The sequence below is a fragment of the Lepisosteus oculatus genome, chromosome 23, assembly GCF_040954835.1.
Source record: "Lepisosteus oculatus isolate fLepOcu1 chromosome 23, fLepOcu1.hap2, whole genome shotgun sequence".
Classification (NCBI taxonomy): domain Eukaryota; kingdom Metazoa; phylum Chordata; class Actinopteri; order Semionotiformes; family Lepisosteidae; genus Lepisosteus; species Lepisosteus oculatus.
Window position 1 is genome coordinate 12,424,007 of NC_090718.1, and position 22,578 is coordinate 12,446,584.

Here is a 22,578-nt window from a genome sequence, read left to right on the forward strand (position 1 = left end):
GTTCACATTTGAAATTGTACAATTTAATTTAAAACAAAAAAATTGTTTTAGCTCCCGAGAACAATAGCTGAAATTGTCACTAAATTGGCTTTAGATAATGTGATTAAATCTGCAGCAATTAGTGTATCTGTGTCTTTGCCTCATTTGTGATTTGTTTCTCACACTCAGTGGTTTCATTTCAACTAGCGACTTTGGGCAAACACCATTTTAATTTACTGCCTGCCAAAGGCTGGAATGATTGGAGTGAACTGAAACTACCCATCTTTCTGTCTGAGATTATTATCAGTTGAGTGGATTTTCTTTTCTTCCTGACACACGTCACTGTTAATATCACCGAGTCTTCATATTATTTTATTTCTTTCATACTCTAGCTTCGTCTTATGTGCAACAAATCCTCTTTCTTTAGTCCATTTCAGATCATGTACATTTGTACTTTTCCGATCCATCCTTAAAGTCCTGTACTGCGATACAGCACTCCAGCATTAATTTCTGTTGAAGTTGCTGTTTTAGTTGTGTATATTTGTATTTTTAGCGTGATTATTGCATCCCAGAGGGCCTTGAGGTGATGTACAGTATCATACCATGAAAAGCACTACGAAAATTAGGTTACTGTAATTAAAAAAATTACAAAGGGCTCTTTTTCGCTTTCCTCATAATATTGTATTATATTCTGGAGGAATGAAGAGGGAGAAGAATATGTAATAGTATGTACTTTCTAATCCCTAATTTTAGGGAAATGGCATATTTGTCCTGCTGGCTTTGCATATGTGAATAACCTGTTATATTGCTCTGATTCAGATTTATTGAACCCATTGATTTTAGACAACCAAAGGTTCTTTTCTTTTCCATTGTCATTGCTATCATGCTGTGTCCTATAAATAATAATAATAATTGCTTACAGTTACTGTATATAGCGCTTTTTCTGGACACTCCACTCAAAGTACTTTACAGGTAATGGTGATCCCCTCCACCACCACCAGTGTGCAGCCCCACCTGGATGATGCGACGGCAGCCATAGTGTGCCAGAACGCTCCCCACACACCAGCTCTCAGTGGGGAGGAGAACAGAGTGATGAGGCCAGTTCAGAGATGGGGATTATTAGGAGGCCATGATTGGCAAGAACCAATGGGTAATTTGGTCAGAACATCGGGGTTACACCCCTACTCTTTTCAAGAAATGCCCTGGGATTTTTAATGACCACAGAGAGTCAGGACCTCGATTTTATGCCTCATCCGAACGACGGCACCTGTTTACAGTATAGTGTCCCCCTCACTATACTGGGACATTAGGAACCACACAGACTGCAGGGTGAGCGCCCCCTACTGGCCCCACTAAAACCTCTTCTAGCAGCAACCTTAGTTTTTCCCTATACTGGTGTTAAGACAAGAACTGCATAAATAAAACACACACACTAGCCTTGGGATAGCGTAACCACAGAGGGGCCCCCAGAGCTGGTTTGCCATTAGAAATAATTTTGTCACTGTTTATCTCCTAAGATTAGCTTCACGCTGTCAGAATTGTCTTAACCCATCGTCCACTCCCGGGGCATTATGTAAGGCAGTATCCCAGAGGACAAAGCCTGGTTATTATTCACTACTCACTAATGTTGCAAACGCATTTAAACAGAAAAACAGATGGAGGCACCAGACAATTTCAAGTCAGGGACAAAGGGGAGATAGCAGTACCAACAGCAATAATAACCAACTGGATAGCAGCTATGACATTGTCCTCTGTCACCTTTCCTTTTGGCAAGTTCTCATTTGTCACAAGTAGAAAGCATATTACTTTTCATCCCAGTTTTCCCTTCACGACTGAGGGGGGCATTGTTTTTGTCCACGTGTGCTCCAGACCCTTCGAAAAACGACGCTGCCCACGGGTTGTAATGAAACAACATTCGCAAAATGTACTTTTTTGTGGTTTGCCCACCATTTCTGAGGAAAAACTCCCGTTGATCTTGGTTTGTTTCCCGTATGACTATAAGCACTGGAATGGAAATAAGTTCCCCTTCATCTGAACTATATCTGGTTTACAATCAAGGAACGGGGCTGACAGACTGAACCTCTGTTGTGATGAGACATCTGTCTCAGGTCCTGAGGCACAACACCTTTCTCAGAAAACATCTCTTGACACAGCAGACCCATCTGGGAAATACTCCCTAATAACACCTTCTGGATCCTTGAGCAAGTGCACAACGTGCCACTACAGAAAACATTTTTCAGCTTTTTAGGGGCAACACAAACACGCGCACACACAAAAGATTAAAGAAAATACTATAAGAAGGGTTTCTTCAATGTTTGACTGCACAATTCATATGTAATACAGTGAAATGCAGATGTAAAAGTATTAAATGCATTGTCATAGCCTATGCAATAGTATTGGCACCCAGAAACAACTACATTATTAAGTGCAATAAGTACTGCTTTTATAATTTCATGCTTTACTAGACACTTATTGTGTTTTTGCAAGTGGTAGTTAAGGAATTGAGTCAGACTAAGTAGTTTCAGCACACAGACAGCTCATACACGTTCTCTCTGTGGGTATAAATAGAACTGTGGTTGCTTTTTAAATGACTTAATTAGTTAAAACATCTTAAGTATCATTTGATAAGATGAGGGCTCAAGCTTAAAAAAATACTTACTTACAAGCTACGGTGTAATAAACAATGCTGCTTTTACATTGTAGATTGTAGATGCTCTCACAAAATAGATTTAATTTGTTTTACCTTGTAAAGAAAGTCCTGATGTTTCTCTTTTGCCACGACTTCAGGCTAGCTACCGTATATGTTCAACATCTACCAGCTTGCGACAAACCTTTAACATACTTCTGAGGATTTGCCCTCAGATTAGTGATGACAGCTGGAGAACAAAACTATGACAATGTGAACCGGCAACCTGCAGAGAAATGTGTGTCTTTTTAATTTTGCTAAAATGCACAGGTTCATCTAAATGTTACTGGCAAAAAAAACCCTACAAATCCAATACACGAGTCCATTCCTTTAAATGAATTTTCCTGGGGAAAGCTTAGACCTTAGTGTTGTCAAATTCCCAAACACAACTTTCACTTTCTCAAGTGATGATTGCAAGTTATTATTTACTGGTGCTTGGCTGGTGCGATGGATACCACTGCGGTCTTGCAGCGCTGGGGCCCTAGGTTCACTTCCAGACCTGGGGTGCTATCTATGTGGAGTTTGTATTGTAACGCATACAGCCGACATCAGAGGTTGTGCGAGCCGGCTTGCCAGCGCGGTGACATCACCGCCCTTCCCTGTGAATAGCAGGGACCGCAGCCGCTGGGCTGACGGGAGATTTCCCCTTAGTTCAACTGGCTGGGTCCCCGTTGAGTGACGCCGGAGGCCCGGGATTGAGTCCCCCGCGGTGAGGGGCCAGCCTGAGGCGGCAGCGGCGAGGGTGCATACCCACGTGAACCCAAGAGCGCAACAGTATGTTCTCACCATGCTCGCTTCCGTTTACTCCAGGTGCTCCGGTCTCCTCCCGCAGTCCAAAAACATACTGGCAGGATAACTGGCTTCTGGGAAAAGTGACCCTAGGTGTGTGTGTCTGTATTGCATGCTGGGATAAATTCTGGCTCCCCTGTGACTCTGTGTTGGATTAAGCAGTTCGAAAATGGGTGGGTTTAGGGTGTATTGCATGCATAAAAGAATTATGAGAAAGAGGTAAAAATATGCATATAGTAAATGACCAAGGAAGACCTAATTTGGTTTAACAAAGCCATCTTCCTTTAAAAGAACTGGCCAGTAAGATGTCACAACCATCTAGACAGCTGGCATTTTTACCATATGGCGTGTAAAATGTGTAAAATGATTATTGTATGGTGCATTACTCTGCCTGCTTCATTTATATACAAACAGGCAGCTGCTTCACCATTTTGTCAATATATTTTGTGACCTCTAAACCTGTGAAAGCATAAACCGTGCTTATTTGATCTAATTGAGTCAAGAGGCAGTAATAGTAACCGCCTGCACATGGTTTTAAATTCAAAATCACTGAGGCTGCGTTTTTGCAATAAAGTTAACAATTCGCATATTTTCTGTTTCTGTTCCTGAACTCCCTAATTTTGAGGAAGCTTGGTGCTATCTTAAATCACAGATAACTAGATAAAGTGCTTTCTGTACTTCTGGACAAATTTGCTTGGGGAAAGTCAAGACATTACAAAAAAGTACATAACTTGAATGTGCAAGGAAAAGGATGTTGGGTTATTAATAAGAGGAGGCTTATTCAGCCCATCCTGAAGCTTCTGATTGAAGGATCTCATTTGCAGTAGCTGTTTCCTGAAGTGTCCTAGGGATTTGCTTACAGGGTGTGAGCCCCCTGGTGTAGATAATCCTCTTCACTGATCCCTAGACTTGAGGATGATCTCTAGCTGGTTCACACATGAGTACTGAGGTGTCTCAGGGTTTGACCTTTGAGCCACAAACCTGCCTGCAAAAGCTGCCAGACTCCCAACACTCTACATGTAAAGACAGAAAAGACGTGCCTCCTGTTTTCTATCATTATCTTAGTTTCCACTTGTGTCCGCTGGTTCAGGCGTCACTATTTATCCTGAGAAAGGGTGTTGCTTTTAATTAACAATACCTTCCGGGATGCTCCCCCCATTAAAACAGAAAACAAAAGTGATTGACTTGACATCTGCCTATACACGCCAACTCTCCTAATACCAAGTATTGATGCAGAAATAGTTGCAGCCTCAAGTTTCCCCAAAATCAATGCTCGATGTTCAATAAATGACAGACAAAAAGGAGGCATAATGCCACTGCAATATAATTTAATCATTCCAAAACTACCCACCAAAGGACAAAGCCAGGTTTAATTATAGCCTGGGCTCCTAAATGAAGTGCATGTGTTTATACCGACAGCAAGAAGCGAATATTGCAGTCAATAACACATCAGTAATGGATGTCAGACAGCCTGCTAGGTCTTTCAGACAAATATTTTCTGTTATGCTGTCTCCTGTTTTACTTCAACTAAACTTATATACAATGAAAAATAGTCCATATTAAGACCGAGAGCCCAAAGCATACTGTATACTTTTTTAGTCTCAACTAGATCAAATGTACTTTGAATATCATAATAACGTTGCAAATATAGAATGCAAGGCTTTAAAAAAAAACTATGCCTGAGTTTGCTACTTGAGAACCCAAATGTTGAGGTTTTACTGCTACAACCTAAAGTTGAATCAACTTCCTTGATTCCGGTTTAGCTCAAGAGGAGATCTGTGCCTGCAATGTTTCAGAAAGTATCTGTTTCTTACACACATTCAGGTCAAAATTAACTGAGCAGATCACTCTAATGATCAGTTTGGCATCACACGTTTGCAATCAGTGCACTATGAGTGTGCAGAAATCTTTTCTCCCTTGCAAGCAGGCATATACTGTACAACTTGGGCAGTTTCTAACTGCGCACAATGTGGACACAGTAAGTAAGGTGTTTCACAGTGAACACACCTAAGGGAAATGGAATACTCCTTATCATCTCAGACGTAAGCTCCATGCCACCTTGAATAACTGAATATTAAAGGCAGAAGAATTGAGAAAGCAACGCAGACTATGTGAACTCCTTTTGGAAGTCAAGCAGCCGTATAATAATACTGATGATTTGTTCGTATAGTTTTTTTTTTGTAGACTTATTGGTTGTCTTAGGAGACAATTTATGATTAGGTGGGATTTGCAAAATGTGTCTGAGAAGTTTGAGTGCCCCAACAGCAGCGATCGAGCTTATTATTTCCTTTGGGACAGGCTCAACAAGTTGAAGGATCAGGTAAAAATGGTGCTCCATGATCTTATCAATATACAGTACAGTATATCCTATCTTTTTCAATCCAGCTCCCATTTAGGTGCGTTGAGCTACAGTATGGGGCAGCCGTGACAGTACTATCACTTTCAAGGAATGAAAAGTATTAGATTTCAAGTCATTTCTGTTCGCTGGACATTGTCTCTGAGCGCACTCCACAGTCCACGCTGCTGAGCATATTTTTAAATCTGAAACACATCACCCTGCGACTCACAATTAGCAGCCCACTGAAGCTCAGCAGGGGGGAACCTGGTCAGTACCTGGATGGGAGACCTGGAAAAGAGGTCTTAGTAGAACCAGTACAGAGCGCTCACCCTGCAGTCTGTGTGGGTCAGACTATACTAGTACTGTATATACTGTACATTGTTCAGATGAGATGTAAAACTGAGGTCCTGATTCTCTGTGGTCTTTAAAAATCCCAGAGTGTTTCTCGAAAAGAGGAGGGGTGTAACCCCGGCGTCCTGGCCAAATTTCCCATTGGCCCTTGCCAATCATGGCCTCCTAATAATCCCCATCTCTGAACTGCCTTCATCACTCTGTTCTCCCCACTGAGAGCTGATGTGTGGGGAGCGTTCTGGCGCACTATGGCTGTCGTCGCATCATCCAGGTGGGGCTGCACATTGGTGGTGGAGGAGGGGATCCCCATTACCTGTAAAGCGCTTTGAGTGGAGTGTCCAGAAAAGTGCTATAAAAGTGTAAGCAATTATTATTATTATTACTATTATAATAATATGAAAAAAATTAAATTCACATGAAAACTAATGAAAGGTTAGATATTATTTTAAAGTGATTTATGTGTAATAATTATGTTTTGATAAAATATAAGAGATTAACCCAAATAGTCCTACTACAATGTCAAGGAATTACATTTTTTACAATAACTTTTTAATTCTGCAGCACTGCATTTTTTAAATGAAAAAAATTCTCCTTATCCAGCAGGGCATGAACAAGCCTCAGGAAACAAAATATTTTCCTGTTAAAATTGCTCTACCTCCGACCACACAGACACAACAAGGAAGTCTGATTGTACTCCATATCCACAAATAATTCCTTCAAGTTAATATCCCAGACGTAAGACGGATATGTGGAAATCACAATAATTTATATCGGTGGCAGGCTTTAGCTCCAGCCTGTCCCTCTTGGCAGTGAAAAGGGATTTATTAACGTTTGTTTGTGCTGTGAGTCACACTGGCTACATGCAGAGGCTCAAATATGACAAATACAAAAAAAGAACGAATTAAATGAGTGTGGCCCAGAGGAGCTGAAGACACAGAGCTGTGGAACTGTTGCTCATTTGTGCTTTTTGTGGAGGCTTCTTAAACAGTAGGGTCTGCTTGACCCTCTTACAGAAAAGAGAAAGCTACTGTAAGTGGGGAAAAAAAACACTCCTCTGGCATCTACTGTTCAATAAGCTTTTTTCAGTTTGGTGGCCAGATCTAAGCTGCTGAAGGGGATGAGATGATGATATCTCAAAGGTAAGCACCTCAGATTTGGTCTTTCGTTAAAAGGCGACGCTGTCTGCTCTGAATAAACAGGTAAGCCAACATGTTCCATGCTCACCGTCTTCAAAAATAACAAAGCTGCAGCTCTTCATTCGTCCGAAACAAGCAAAGATGTGCCGTTTTGAAGACGAAAAAGAGCGTTGACGATGAATCGCTGAAATTAAAAAAAAACACTTGCTGTGCAGTTCTGTAGGACTAATCAATAGACAAAGGCTTTCGCACTGTTTTTAGTCAATTCTATAAATATTTAATGGGATAAGGAAGAAGATAGAACAAGCAGGAATTAATTTAACTGAGAGTGATTTTAGTTTCCAGAAGAAAGTTGAACTCTTCTGAAGAACTTCAACGCTGAAGCTGGACAAATAGCAGTTGAATTGACTTGTTTGAGGCTCAATGTAGAGATCAGAGTATTCCTTTTATCATCTATAACTTTCTAAACCTATTAAAAACATGTTTAAAAACAGACGGCTCTCTAGGCCCATCTGGGCTGAAACCAGAAACCCTGAAGCAAAGTGTTTTCAGACAAAGTGTGGCCATCTATACAAAAGGTTTGATCAATATAGTGACAGCTTCTTTGGGAGACAATGCTCCATAAGAAAAAAAAAGGTATATATTATCCTCTTGTTTCATGCGCACATCACTAATATTTTTTTATCTTGAAAGAAGCAAGCGTGCCTTAAGGGGGCACATTTTGCACAACCACGTGTAGTGTCTCGGCAACATACTGTAAATCATAATGCAAATTGTCAACTGAAACAAAACAAATATCATGAGCAAAAAACAAATCTAGCAGATTTAATTCTGGAAATAAACATCCTTCAAAAGCAGGAGCGGAAAAAGTCTGGCTTTAGACTGCATGGTGAGTTAAATAAAACACATACTTATATACTGTATAAACAATGGCTTCCTGGATTCTGGTGCTGACTAAAACTGCAGTGATTTTTTTTTTACTGCAAGAGGATACAGACAGCCCACATGACCACTGTTCGAAATGTTTTAATAATTAGTTTTGACCAACACGTGCTCAAAATGTTATAGCTCACAAGTCAGAAAGAGAAAGGGTGAATGGAACGCAGCTTTAAGGTGTGTCACCAGCAAAACATGGATTACTTCCACACTTGGAAGATAAAGAAACTTTACAAAATACATTTTAAGGCAGTTGAGGACTTGACTAACTGCATTTATATTGAGACCCTCATTCCACAGATTCCCAAAACATTTATCACCATCGATCACAGATAATCAGGTGAAGGGGTGAGATATGTCTTCACCAATTGACTGAAGGGAGAATGGAATTTAACCAGAAGATCAGGTTTAAAAACCCCTACTATTTCAAATAGTCAATATCATCTCTTCCAAAAATATGGCATCTTCTACAGCTACAGCTGTCCCCTTACTAGGGTGGAGATTCGAAAAAGGACATTTCTTTCTGGTTCACCAAAACCACTTAGAGCCGCAGTTTGGCTTTCCCTTAGGTTCCCCCAATCTAGTACTGACCAAGACTCAGTCTTGTTTGGCTTCTGGGAAGAAAGCTGGCCTTGTTTGACTCTCTGGTGGGAGCTGCTGATGTACCCTTGAGTAAGGTGTTTCACTCACATTTTCCAGTACGATGCACATTTAAATATCTCGATAAATATCTATGTAAGCTTTTGTGGGAAAAATATTTCAGTGACAGAATTACAATATCATACAATTATCCATAACCATATCAGCAATCATGATGCTCACATTTCTAGCCAGGATAAATTGCCTTTCTTCCTTTCTCAGTGCACTTACCCGAGGTGCAATCAGCCTACAGTATATGACATTCGGCTTGCGACCTGTATGCAGTTGTTTTCTGCTTTGGCCGAAAGACACCCCAGAATACATTTACCTTGGAATTTCAATGCAGGAAGGGAGTGAAAGGGTCTGATCTCAACATCAAAACGGCGAATCCAGAAAAATACTATGTTTTAGGCCACAACTGAGCCAGTTACTGTATGTACGGCATGATGTTACAAAGACATTTATGAAGTCTGGATAGAGCTGGGTGGTGTGTATTGATAAATGCTAGAACAAAATCTTTAAGAACATAAGTTACAAACAGCAAGAGGCCAATCTAGCTCATTTGGCTGCTCATAGCACATGGAACACATCTAGACGGTCCCTGAAAGGAACCAGGGTTAGTCTTTGCATTGGAGACGTGCCTTCTGTACTTGGTTTTAATACTCCTACTATAGATTACGCTGATAATAATTTCAAACACTTCTGTAACGCTTTCCTGGACACTCCACTTAAAGCTCTTTAGAGGTAATGGGGACACATTTCCACCACCATCACCAGTGTGCACCCCCACCTGGGTGAATGCTATCAGTGAGGAGAAGAACAGAGTGATGAAGCCAACTCAATTATGGGGATCAGCAGTAGCTTCACTGTGCTTTATTTGTGATGTTGCAGTCATTCCATTAGAAAATGCTATATTAAAGAGCTTTCATTTTGCTTTTGTTTTCTTTAACGAGGAAATAAGTTCAGGTGAATTCTTGCTCGCCCTTCCTTTCATGTAGGATCCTCCTGTAGCTCACTCAAAATCCCAGGATGTTATTTTGGTAAACTGGACATCTTATGGATCAGCAAATAGCTGTAACTTTATAAATGTGTGGCTTTAAGTGTACAAACAACCTGCAAACTCTCCACAGACCAAGGGTTGGCCCTGATGGTTGGAATGATCCAGCTAGTCTCTTTACATGGACCATAAGTCATTTCAATTTGATGTATGTGCTGCAGGTTCCATAAATGATCATCTGAGAATAGTGGGGGGGGGGGGGGGGGGGGAGAGAAGAAGTACTTGTCCTTTTTAAGACAGTGAACCAGAGAAGATCTATTCCCTTTGTTTAAAACAGAGTGACAGAGCTATATTTCTTAATAACTGAAAAAGTTCATTATCTTCTCTAAGTTATTGCTTCCAATGAAATAAAGGACACACTGGCACAAGCGCACACACACACATTGAGTTCTTTGCCTTGAGAGCCTCTGAAGTAGATGGAGCTATTCAGTCCAATTTTAAAATAAGTCAGATATAATAAGTTCTTTATCTCCCATCACAGTCTGATTTTAGGAAGTGAATAAGCTGATGTAATATGCTATCCATTATGGGAATGAATATTATTTTAGTTCTTGCAATTACATAATACTGAGAGGGGGAGAACCTAAAACCAATGGGTTAATTCAGCAGATCTGGTGCACCAATTCCTTGCTGACAGGCAGTCCTCACACATGCAGTACATACAAGGCCATGCAGGGACAGATGTCATGCTGCTCGCTCTTGTTCAGGCAGATCGACAGATCTCTGCACCATGTGATGAGAAAGGGAATGGAAATCTCCAATGCTCAAGGGCCCAAGTCCTGTAGGTTTCACAGGTACATCTGTGTAACCTCATAAGATATGGTTTCTTATGGAAATAATCAGTTGAATGGAGAAAATAAGATCAGCACTGTACCGTATAAAATCAATAATAACTAGAGCATAATGAGGTCCTGGAGGACTGTAGCTATCCAGCCCTGCTGATCATGACATCCAAGCATCTTGACCTCCATCGAGAACGGTTCAACTAATTTTCATCCCATCTGTCTCAATCCCATCACTTTTGTTGTTTTAGGGGAGTTCATTTACATCTGGTGCTGTGCAGTCCGGTGTTCCCCATGGCTCCAATTCTGGCCCTTCAGTTTTGCTGTCAAGTGTGTATACAGTATGTGACCAATTTATGACACCATCAGAGATAGAAGGCTTGTCTTTTGCTTTCAGGGTGAAGATACATACCAATCTGTGTAGTGCTTTTTGTGCACAGCTGGACCTGCCAATATCTGTCTTGTAGAAAGATCTCAGTTTTATAGTCCCACGAACTCGGATCAAGAGTATGGCTTGAAATAAGGCATCATAAAACCCTCATTAATCAATGCGAAGTAACATTTACCCAGTGTAGTTTTTTTTTCTAAGATATGGTGCAGAAAAAAAATTAAACAAGCAGCTCCACAGTTGATTTTGTCATCCATGTCAATGAATGCAATGCAATTCAAGGCTTCTGCCTGTCTAAAGTTAAAGTATTTTCATTAAAACTAACGGAACAGACAACACCTCAGGCTTCTGATTCTTAACAGAAGCACATTTTATTTGGTCCACAAATCACACAGAAAGCAATTATTTGGGCCACATATGCTGACAGGAACTTTGTCACATCAATTCCAGGTCATTCAATCTTTTATTTTGGCTTATTCCTTGCTCACAACCTAAGGACACTTTCTGTAGTTAAAGAAGTCAATCAGAATTGTGAAGAATGAAATGGAGAGAATTTATTTGGAATGCACATGTTGTGGATTCTATAGGATGATTATTATATTTCCTTTTGTCATAAGGCAGATGATATAGTATTTTATGCTTGTAAGCATATGGCTTTTTTTAATTTTAAGGGCCACAGTGAGAATATTTTAATCATTTTGACTGAGGCGCTACAATTATCTTTATGCAGCAAAAATAAACACTTCTAGTTCTTTTGATCTATTTTTAAACATCCTTTCTGTGCAGCTGGTAAGCAATATTGAGCAAACGCCTGACTCACACGTTAAGTCCCCAGAGTTCTTTATGTAAACATTTAAGCTGATTTAGGTCACCCGAGTTATTTCCACATGCAGGAACATTTTTTGATAAGCAGAATTTGAATTTTCCTTCAAATCCGGCCACTAATTTGAACAATTCTCTTAATACTTTGCCAGTGTGGTGTTAGTACCATTAGTGCAGACCTGTAACAGAAGATATACCAATTGTTAAATATGCTTTCATTTAGCACTACAAACAATGAGCATTCGCTCTTTGGCTTTTTGCACTTCCACATTGTAGAAGAAGGAAGGAATTAAAAATGCTGTTGCTTGGCGGAAGATGATGACAACCATTTCTAAATTGTCAAGATACAGTATACTGTAAATCTTCCCAATTCATTTTTTTTTTTACTGCTCTCTGTTATCAAAACCATCCCAGTTTTTCGCTTCAGAATACAATCTCAATCTCATATCTCTACTTTCGTTTGCACACTTGCAACCATTTCTGCTACAGAGCTCCTCAGTTTAAGAAAGGCAATGCAAGACAATGCATTGTCACATTGTTACACGATTCTGCGGCTGTCAGACAAGTGGTACCCTTTTATTACCTTGACTGGTATCTAAACGTTACTTATAGTGTGATGGCAGCTCTTTATCGAAGACCTTTTCCTTTCCCAGCATTTCTTTTTCATTAATAATCATAGCCCTCGCTAATCTGCCTGTTATTTTATGCGGATGCACACCAGTTCATTTCCAAAAGAAAAGGAGAGGCCAGCCGAATGAGGAGAAGAGCACTTTACAGTCCGTATCTAGGCTACCAGCCCCTTTCGACAAGTGCTAACTGCGGCTTTGTCTCCCCTAAATGCGATTTAATGTTAGTTCAAGTGGTTTCAGTCCACCCAGTCAGTAATTATGATTTCAGAGCCCTCTGCAGAGTGGTTAACATAATAAAGAAAGGACCTGAATTAAAACTCAATCCAATTATTATTGCGAGACTTTGCATTACATCCAAGGAGACTGGCTGCTAAGCCTTTAGCTGCACATAATTTGCATGCCAGTTGGGTTTATTGAAATGACTAAGTTAAACTTATTTAATGCAAACCAGAACTTAGGTATTATGAGGTATTGCTTTGTATTATGAGGTGCCACAATGTACAGTGTTTTCAAACCCCACCCAAAATAAATGAACTAATTAGGATTAAATATGCCAGACTCTTATTCCTCTTTTATCAATACTAAAATCATTTTCCCATTTTCCTGCACTGCAGCGTTACTCGTTATTGCAAAATATACTCTTTACTACATTTTCCACTTGCTCACTAATTGATGTTCTGATTGATTGAAGTCCTTGAAAGCTTCTAATTATCCATTTTGATCAATGTCTGCTAATCGTATTAATTGACGCAAAGCATGCCAAGCTTATGTCTACATTTATTTATATATGGGTGTGCATATTATAATTTTATAAAAGAGATGTCATTCGTGACATTTATTCCCTTAAGTGAACTAAACATCCATACAGTATGCAATCATGATAAATACAGTACAATACAGAATGACACCTCCTTGCTACAGTCAAGGTGTTCTTATTAAAAACTCTTGCCCATATTTCAATATTTTACATTTTTTATGTGACCACCTTGGCTTCTTCTTCATATGGGAAAATATTTAATTCTTCGGCAGACAGAAAGATTTTTTTCAATACAGCACCATGAAGACCAATTTAGGGGTGAATGGCGCAGGTCTGAAAGTCAGCCTGGGAAATATGCCTTTAAAATTCCTTTTCTTTGTGGTAAAAGAACCTGAATCTGTAGCAGGGATCACAACTGAATGCCATTACCTGTATCTATGACCTTTGAATTTCTGGAGAAGTGTTGAAATCGTGAATTTCGCAGCTGATGGGTACAGTATAAGTGACTGCTGATCCAGGAGATCAATTGAAATAGCACCGCACTGACGCAGAGTAGCGGGTATTTCTAGTATTCCCAAGTGCCACCGCAGTGAAATATCAATCTTTGCACTGCATATCAAATTCATTTCATGGAGAAAAATGCACATTTGTATAGTATCATTACAAAACACACAGAGTTAAAACAAACAAAATCTTTAACAGAGAGAGGAAAAAAAATTGGCAGAAAGAAACACAATAGAGTCGAATTGTAAAAGAATAGGCAAGGAGCAGAAACCGATACCAATCAAATAAAAGCCTTTCTGAAGAAGAAAAGTCGAGATTTGAATTCTCTTAGGGAACATGACTCTCCGATATGGGAATTAAATTCAAGAGCTCTGGGGTGGAGAAAGAGCTAATGGGACAAACAGGAGAGGCGAAGCACGAGAAAATATTAGAGTATGTATGTTTTTCGTTAGAGACAGCAGGCCTGAAAATACAATCACAAAGGTTAACATATGACTTAGGATAACAGAATAATTCATCATTTAAAAAAAAAAGAGCGACATTTTATCATCAACTAAAAATCTAACAGACAGTATGCATTTGGTGCAAAGTCAAGACAATGAGAATAGCAATGCTGGTACATATTAATTATTACCGATTGGTTTGCCTCGAGTGATGTTCATATATATCCATCTATTCAGTTTAGTATTTTATTGAAGCAATCTGAGAAGCACATTCCTTGCTCAGGGGAGCAACAGGAGTACTTTCATAAGATAAAAATAAAAGATTCGAGTCATTTAATAGGCAAAGGGTATTAAAAGATCTTATCAAGCTGTTATGAAAGTTACTGTATATCATTACCCTCATGATATGCAACATCCTATGTTCTTAGAGACTGATGTTTTTCTTTTCTTAAACTACAGGGGTAAATTAATCATCATTCAGTATTACTGATTGCAGTATTATTAGTATAAATAATAGCAATAGTAAGATATTAAGACAACAACCTAACCTAAAGCCACCCCCCTCAATGTTAGAGTTATCTCTTTGCTTTAATACAATTTTTCCCTCACTCTAATTTGCTAGGGAATGGAGGTGTAATTCTACCTGCCTAAAATCTTGCTGTGATAAGAGAGATGAATTTGCAAAGACTGTCATCACCCTTAATACAGTGAGCTCAGTTTTTTAAATGATTCTTTATCCTTTCAATTCGTTTTGTAAAGCAATGAACAAGGCAGGATTTTCCCCCTAACGTTTTAAAAAAACAGAAATAAGAAGAAAAATCAATTGCAGAACATAACTGGAAAATGTTCTGCTTAGTTTAAATTTCACCGGTAAAAATAAAGTATAGAACTGATACTTTGACCTTGTTACACTGGTTTCCTTTGCACAGCAATTACAGTGAGAAAGGACAGATAAAGTACCTTATTAGATTTCCGAAGTCATGAGGCCTTCATCCATTTTAACAAGGGCAAGCATCAACACAGAAACTTGCCCTCGTTTTCTGCTGAACAACAATGAAGAAATTAAATATTTGTTGTTGTGCCTTGAATTTCTCTTCTCCTGTTGTGAAACTTCAACCTGAGAGCTTGAAGAAAGAACTGACTCTCCCCTCCCCACAGAAGATGAAGTTTACATAAGGTCTTAACCTCCTTACCCTAACTTAGCTAGACTGAACAGTATTGTTTGGTGCTTTCATGGCACTGATCAGATAAGGACGTCATTTAACAGAAATTCTGCTCTGGATTTGCAGACTGGGAAGCTTTAGGTCAAACACACTGAACAAAAAGCTAAAACAAAATCAACTTCAGTCACCCAGTTGTCTGTTTTTCATGCGTTTCCTGTGAAACGCAAAGTAACCCGGGCGGTTTCATTGTTCAAAACAATACTGACCATTTTTCTCTTTCACAGAGGTTAAGAAAGATAAATTTAGGTCCACAAACTTAAATTGATCTAATTCTACGGCTAAAAGGAATTTGAAAGTCACAACTTTAAATTTTGCACACACATTTTTTATGATCTGTTCAAAATCTTGGTAAAGAAAAAAAGCTTTTTGGGTATTTGGAAATTATTTTAAACTGACACTTTGCTGGATTGATTTGGTTTCCACAAAGGGCTGTATCCTTTGTGGAAATGTAAAAGAAAAATACATTTATTTTAATTTAATCTTAGTGTGACACCCACACGTTTCAACTTCAGTGAAGATCAAAGCCATCATTTTGAAGTGCATCTCAATTTTAATTTAGGTACTGTATGCTGAAATTGCCCCATCAAAATTCAGATAATGAATTGATCGGTAGTTTTATTGTTTACATGATGGAGATTTTCTCTATGCTCTTAATTAGAAACAAATAATAGCTAATTAGAATATGAATTGGTACCAACATATATTTAAAAAAAATCAATAATGAGCTCCAACACATGACACAAGAGAAGAAGCAGCTCGGGATAGCAGCAGGCATTTATAGCTACTGCACTTCGTGTTCAGATAGAAAGATGTGCACATTAGTCAGTTCATTAATTAGCTTTCCGTTGCCTTGTCTTCCACACCCTGCTCTTCTTTTATACCACACCACCAACACTGGGAGACCGTAATTAGTTCTGACAAATAATCGTCACCATTGCTGCTGGACTGGAAATCCAGCAAAGTTAAGAGGTGAGCACTGTAGTACGCAAGTTCAAACTATTGATCTGATAATAGCAGCTATTTCAGAAGTCTGTAATCATTCTGAAACATCGTCCCAGACTAATTCAAATGAAGTTAATGGTGCATTTTATGCTCAGATTACATAATCAGGTACAGGAGAGTGCTTCTATCCATAGGGGAGTTTGGACTGCGTTTGTCACACTGCCATGCTGTCACTGCATTCTGCAATATAGACCCTAAGCATGCCTTGCAGAAAACTGCCTTCAGGCTTTGTTTCAAGATTTTAATCATTCAAAACCGAAAACTGATTTTTTTTTCCCCCACAGACTAACACTTAATTATGCTTTACTAAACACACCATCATCCCGCTAGAGAATTCTGAATGTATAAAGAGTGTTTTTTCTGGTGATGAGACCCAACGCGACTTAAAATCATCATTAGCAAAAGACATTGTTGCATTTATTTTTAGATATTTTGTGAATTATGCATTTTTTCTGTTGACAATGTGTACGAGATGCGTTGTACAGTACATGGGTCAGGCTTTGCAATCAAATAAACGCAGATTGTCAGAGGGAACAAAAGGACTGGAGCTTTGGAGAAGAACCCAGGGCTTCGTCAACATTAATGGTGAAACATGAACCAGAGGACACAGGTGGAAATGCTTTTACTGTACAACTGGGAACAGGAGGTGTTTATTTGTCCAGGGGATTGTGGGATTACAGGACAAGCCACACAGCCATGATGCTGAAGCCGATATGCTGACCTCTTTCAAGAAATGGCTGAATATGATTCTGGGATCAATTAGCTAATAACTACTAATAGTAGTGGTAATAATAATAATAGTAATAATAATAATAATAATAAATTACACTTGTGTAGCACTTTTCTGTACTCTCACCACATCTCTCAGTGGGGAGGAGAACAGAGTGATGCAGCCAGTTCAGAGATGGGGATTATTAGGAACCCATGATTGGTATAGGCAGGGTAGAAATTGGGGCAGAGTAATACCACTACTCATTTCGAGAATGGGATTTTTAATGACCACAGAGAGTCAGGACCTTGGTTTTACGTCTCATGTGAAGGACGGTGCCTTTTTACAGTCTAGTGTCCCTATACTATACTGGGGCATTAGGACCCACACAGACCGCAGGGTGAGCGCCCCCTGCTGGCCCCACTAACACCTCTTTCAGCAGTAACCTTAGCTTTCCAGGAGTCTCCTATCCAGGTACTGGCCAGGCTCACACCTGCTGAGCTTCAGTAGGTTGATATAGTTGCCCACTAGACAGGTCAAATGACCTCCTGTCATTAATAAATGTCTTAATGTCATTCTAAAGAACCATATCTTCTGTGGATGACAGCAATGCCCAGGTCCAGACAAATATTCCAACAAAATGGCTTTACTGTGTGAAGCAAACCCATAGTGGAATTTAGGCAGGAGGAGTTATAAGGATTTAATTCCCTTCTTCTTATGGACAGTATCTTGGACTTCTTGATGACCAAGCAGTCAGGACCCCAATGTCTCCTACGGAGCACTGCTCCTTCCGTGCGTAGTGTCTCCAGGCACCATACTGTATTGGGTTGGAAATTATAGCCCCAAGGGAACAGTGCCGCCTACTGGCCCACCAACATGACTTAACACCAACAAACTCGGCTTTTCGCTGAGATTTCTTGTCCCCGTGCTGTCCAGACAGAGCCTGATCTTCTGAGATCTGACGTCATCAGGATACAAGATGGTAATACTGCTGCTGTAACTTCAGGTACTGTATGTGGATGAATAATCACCCTTCAAAGTCACAAATGTTTGTATTTTAAAGGACGTCCACATATTCCGATCATTCAGAAAGGGAATCTGATGTAAAGCACATGGTTCATCGCCTCTACTTTTACAAAAATAAAGTATTACGCACTTCTATTTTTACACATCTTTGTGCATTGGGTTGCCCTTGTATTCCATATCATTATGAAAACTAAAAACTCTTATTTTTGCAGCGGAATGATGACTACTAGCAGTAATTCGGAGTTTGATAAATCATTCCCACCGAAATTATTGGAAACGTGTTTCTGTGCGGCATTTGTTTTTAAACAATTCTTAAAGGAAGAATAAGATCCGACGTATTTTATAATGGTAACCACTATACCATAACGTGGCTCCAGAAGTTCTTGGACAAGCTTAGTACCGTTACTGAGGATGCACTAATTGGGAATTCTCATCACAGCACATCTGAAAGATTAAAGAAGTTATACAGTAGTTTGGAAGGTGTAAGTAATATATTTTTGGACAGGGGGCCTGTTAATAAGTACAGTTAACCATTCCACTAACAGCAGGAGATTCTTCATATTAATATAGCACCTCCAGCCTGCTTGGGTAATTAGCAGGTAATCATTTGCAAATGACTGCCGAACACATTTTGAATGCAAGGTCATAGGAAGAAAAATCTTAAAAGTAGCTAGTTTTTTTATATATTTATTCATCAGAGCTTACATCTCAAGGTAATGAATTCACCTGGGACCTGGAACTGGAAACTAGAAACTGGAAAAATAAAGGCACAACTGGGCTAAGCCTTTGAAAACTGCCTTCACAGCTTTGGTGTTTATCTGGGTCTTGTGATTTGAAACCGCACCATGCCCTCCCTTGGAGCAGCAGAAATCCGAGATCTAAAGTGTGTTGCAGCAGCTCTGTGAAAAAATGGGCACTTTCTTCAAAGATCATCTCACCTTCTCACTGCTTCGCTCCCAACACCCTCACAGGGTTTCACAGAGGAAAGGCTCTATGAAGCTCATACAACTTCGTCCAACGGGAATCGTGGCTGCATCTTCATTTCTTCTTGTCTTGATAAAGAAGAGAAAAGGGAGAAGCCTATCTGAGCTGAGAGCCAAACACATTTTCTAACTGGAAGAGACAACTCAGGAAAAAAAAAGAAAAAGCACACACTTTTCCTGAGGAAAATAATTCTCAACACAATATGTCAGGAAGGGAAGTATTGTTTCAGTCTGGATTAGAAAAAAAAAGATTTAGAAAAAAATGAGAATTTTGCTACCATGGTGTAAAATCTCAAAATTACACCAATTAATAACAATAACACATTTTTGTCTGCCAGATATAAACTACATGCAAATTGCAGTTTTTTAACTCCTTCTTTCCCTCTAGTTGCCATAGCAATGCTCACAGCCCCGATTACCATGGCAACTCAACCTCAATGGTAAGAAAAGCCATCCTCGATCACAAACAAGGCTTTGTGCCAGTAAACTTTGAAATTTTCAGCCTGACAAAGGGGGATGTGTATAAATCTCACCCTTCAAGTAGAAATGAATTGTATTCAACACCAAAGTTGGAAACTTTATCTTCATCCAACAGGCCACATGCTCACATGAACTGAGATAAGTAACTAACCTCTAGGATCTAGGATCTATAGAGCCGAAAGGTTCAACCGGGTCATGTCATGAAGTAAATGTGACCAGAATTCCCCATGTGACGCTACACACCTGACAGAGTTATGATTATGAAAGTAACAGTGTACGTTGTAAGGACTCTGTCCTGTACTGCAAAATACATAGTCAGATCATTAGATATTTAAGAAAGCATAAAAGTACATGTACATTCTTTGGAGGGGACTCTATCCACCAGAGATCAATTAAGACTTCATTACACGCAGTGCTTGCAAGTCTGATGGCCTCCACAACAAAGCTAAATTTTCCTCTGTTTGTCTTGCACTGTGGGCAGCGGAAACTCCTTCCTGGAGGCAAAAGTTCAAAAGACTGATGAAGGACGGGAGCTGGGCGACCTCAGCAACAGCACGGGGCTTCCTCAGGATCTCCTGGGCACCAGCCTGTGCCAGGGGTCCTAAAGGCTCATCCCCCATGATTGTCAGTTCATTTTAGGTGTGTTATAACCCTGGTAGGGTGGGAAGGGGAAGAGCCAGCCAGAGGTTTCTTGAAGTTCGTCAAGCACAGCGCCCTCTGTAGCCCGCTGGTGACGGACATGCCTGTCTAAGGCTGGGGGAGGGGGGTATTATGGACGGACGTGACATGTTGAAAGATGAAGCGGCTCGAGGGTGGGCGAGTGGGATGGCTGGCGCCGCCTCGCCCCTCCCCCTGTGCGGCCACAAGGTCTCGCCCCTCCCCGTGTGCGGCCACAAGGTCTCGCCCCTCCCCGTGTGCGGCCACAAGGTCACCGCCAGGGTCCCCGCCTTGAGCCAAGCCGTGAAAAACTCACATCTGCCGATTCTAATATCAAGCAGGTAAAACCGATTCCGATCTAAATAAATAGAATGGGAACCTGTCAAAGTCTACGAACGGGAAGACAAATCCGTATGGATTAAGGGGAAGCCTGGAATGTGGGACAAGAGGAGTCCTGCATGAGCTCGGGCTGAATACATTTTCCAGAGGCAAAAGCACGATGGAAAAACGTTATGAATGGCAACGGTGGTCGCAAGCAGATAACTCAGATAAGTCACCGGTTTTGCCTACGCAGAGAGGCGATAGCCAGACGAGGTGGACTACAGTGACAGGAGATGCTGGGTTGTGGAAGATACCATCACTGAGGGATTGCTGCATTATTCTTGATGAGTGTGGTAGAGGAGGAGTGTTAGTGCATGAAACACTGCGTTAGGCCCATATTTATACCCAGGATTAGTAGGAATGGAAGTCTGTCCTTCTCCCTAATACTCATTTTAAACTTCAATAATTGCATTGTCAAAATACTACTGACCTGGAAGAGTCAGACTGCCTCTTGTTTGTGACTACATAAGTTCTTAAGAAAATGAAATGTTCTTTCATATAAAACAGAAACATAAATTCAAACTCAATGACATCAAGTTACTAGATTCCCCCTGAAAAACTATTTTTAAAAAAAATCAACACAATTGTTACCCATCCAGAATTTGACAAACTGACCCGAGAAAGTAATGTTTACACTCCAGATCTAAACTTGAAGACTTGAGGAGAATAAATAAAACAGGGATGTGGTGCTTACCTGTGCTACCTCTCTGACCCAGAGACCCCAGCTCTTGGCCTGGTTGAACACCCTTATTCTAATTCCAGCTGAGCTCCAGATCTCCACTGCTAACGACTTAATAAATCTGCTTGTTTGTTCAGACTATTAGATGACTTTCTGCACTCAGTCCTGAGTGTCAAAAATATTCTAGCAACTTCATCGCACAAAACTTTGCACCGCCTGTCTAAACGTGTGTACCATTAATAGTGACTAAACAGCTTTTACTAGTTACTAACAGAGTTACTAGTTGATGAAGAACTGAAACAGGTGTGAATGACGCTGTGTTAGACACAGTGATCCCTTCCACAGAGGTCCAGCTCGTTTCAGTTCATTCAGAACACCTGTTCCAATTGCAATTACAAATCCCATTTGACCTCTGGAGGGCTAAAAGCAAGTTTACAAGTATATCGGATTAATTGAGGGGGTGTCCGATAGTGCCGAATGTCCGTTAAATCGCGTTTATATGAAACCAAACGTCCGTTAAATAACAAATTATATACTTTGAAGTACAACGCTGCCCATATTTGACTGAAAAACGACTAATTTCTCTCTCTCTATATATATAAATTACATATCATGCATTAGAAAATAATAATAAAATCACTCGCTTTGAAATCGATTTTCATGTGCTTTGATGGTGTGTTTGCTGCAGATTTTAACTCTATCCCTCGTACATTAACACCGCAAGAACGTTGCTGCACATACTGTACCATTTCAACACAGCATCTTCCAGTGAAGGTTCTTGTGCCATTTTCATGTTTTCTTGGCTTATTTGTAGCATCCGCATCACACATTAAAACATTTTTTAACTTATCTTTTGCTTTGCGAAAATCTGACAGTTTGTTTCTTCACACAATATTCCTCACAAACACGTGCGACGGATACTGACGATTCTAATTTGTCAATCAATTCTAACTTTTGTTTTACACTCAAGTTTGTATTTTTTCTTTTTTTTTGTACACGGTGTATTAATAAATAAAAAAACATATTTGTAAGACATTCCGGCACAAATTTAATTTGCGCTACAAGAATGTACTACTAGATACGCGTTACGTTCGTAGCCCAACTGACGAAGCACATACCGACATATCAACAGTACTATTATGCTCACGTACAAAAGTACACACATACAGAACAGTATCAACCGGAAAATAACGGGAAAGTAC

The 22,578-nt window shown here is 39.9% G+C and overlaps 1 long non-coding RNA gene across 1 annotated transcript in view; it reads right to left on the reverse strand.

Moving 5' to 3' along the window:
• Window positions 1-21,596, reverse strand: part of LOC138224880 (uncharacterized) — a 34,749-nt gene extending 13,153 nt beyond the window's left edge. Inside the window, exons 1-2 of the long non-coding RNA XR_011183339.1 lie at window positions 21,392-21,596; window positions 19,135-19,248 (exon numbers count right to left, since the gene is read on the reverse strand). This is a non-coding gene — a long non-coding RNA (uncharacterized lncRNA). The remainder of the gene's footprint in view (window positions 1-19,134; window positions 19,249-21,391) is intronic.
• Window positions 21,597-22,578: the final 982 nt, after the last annotated feature.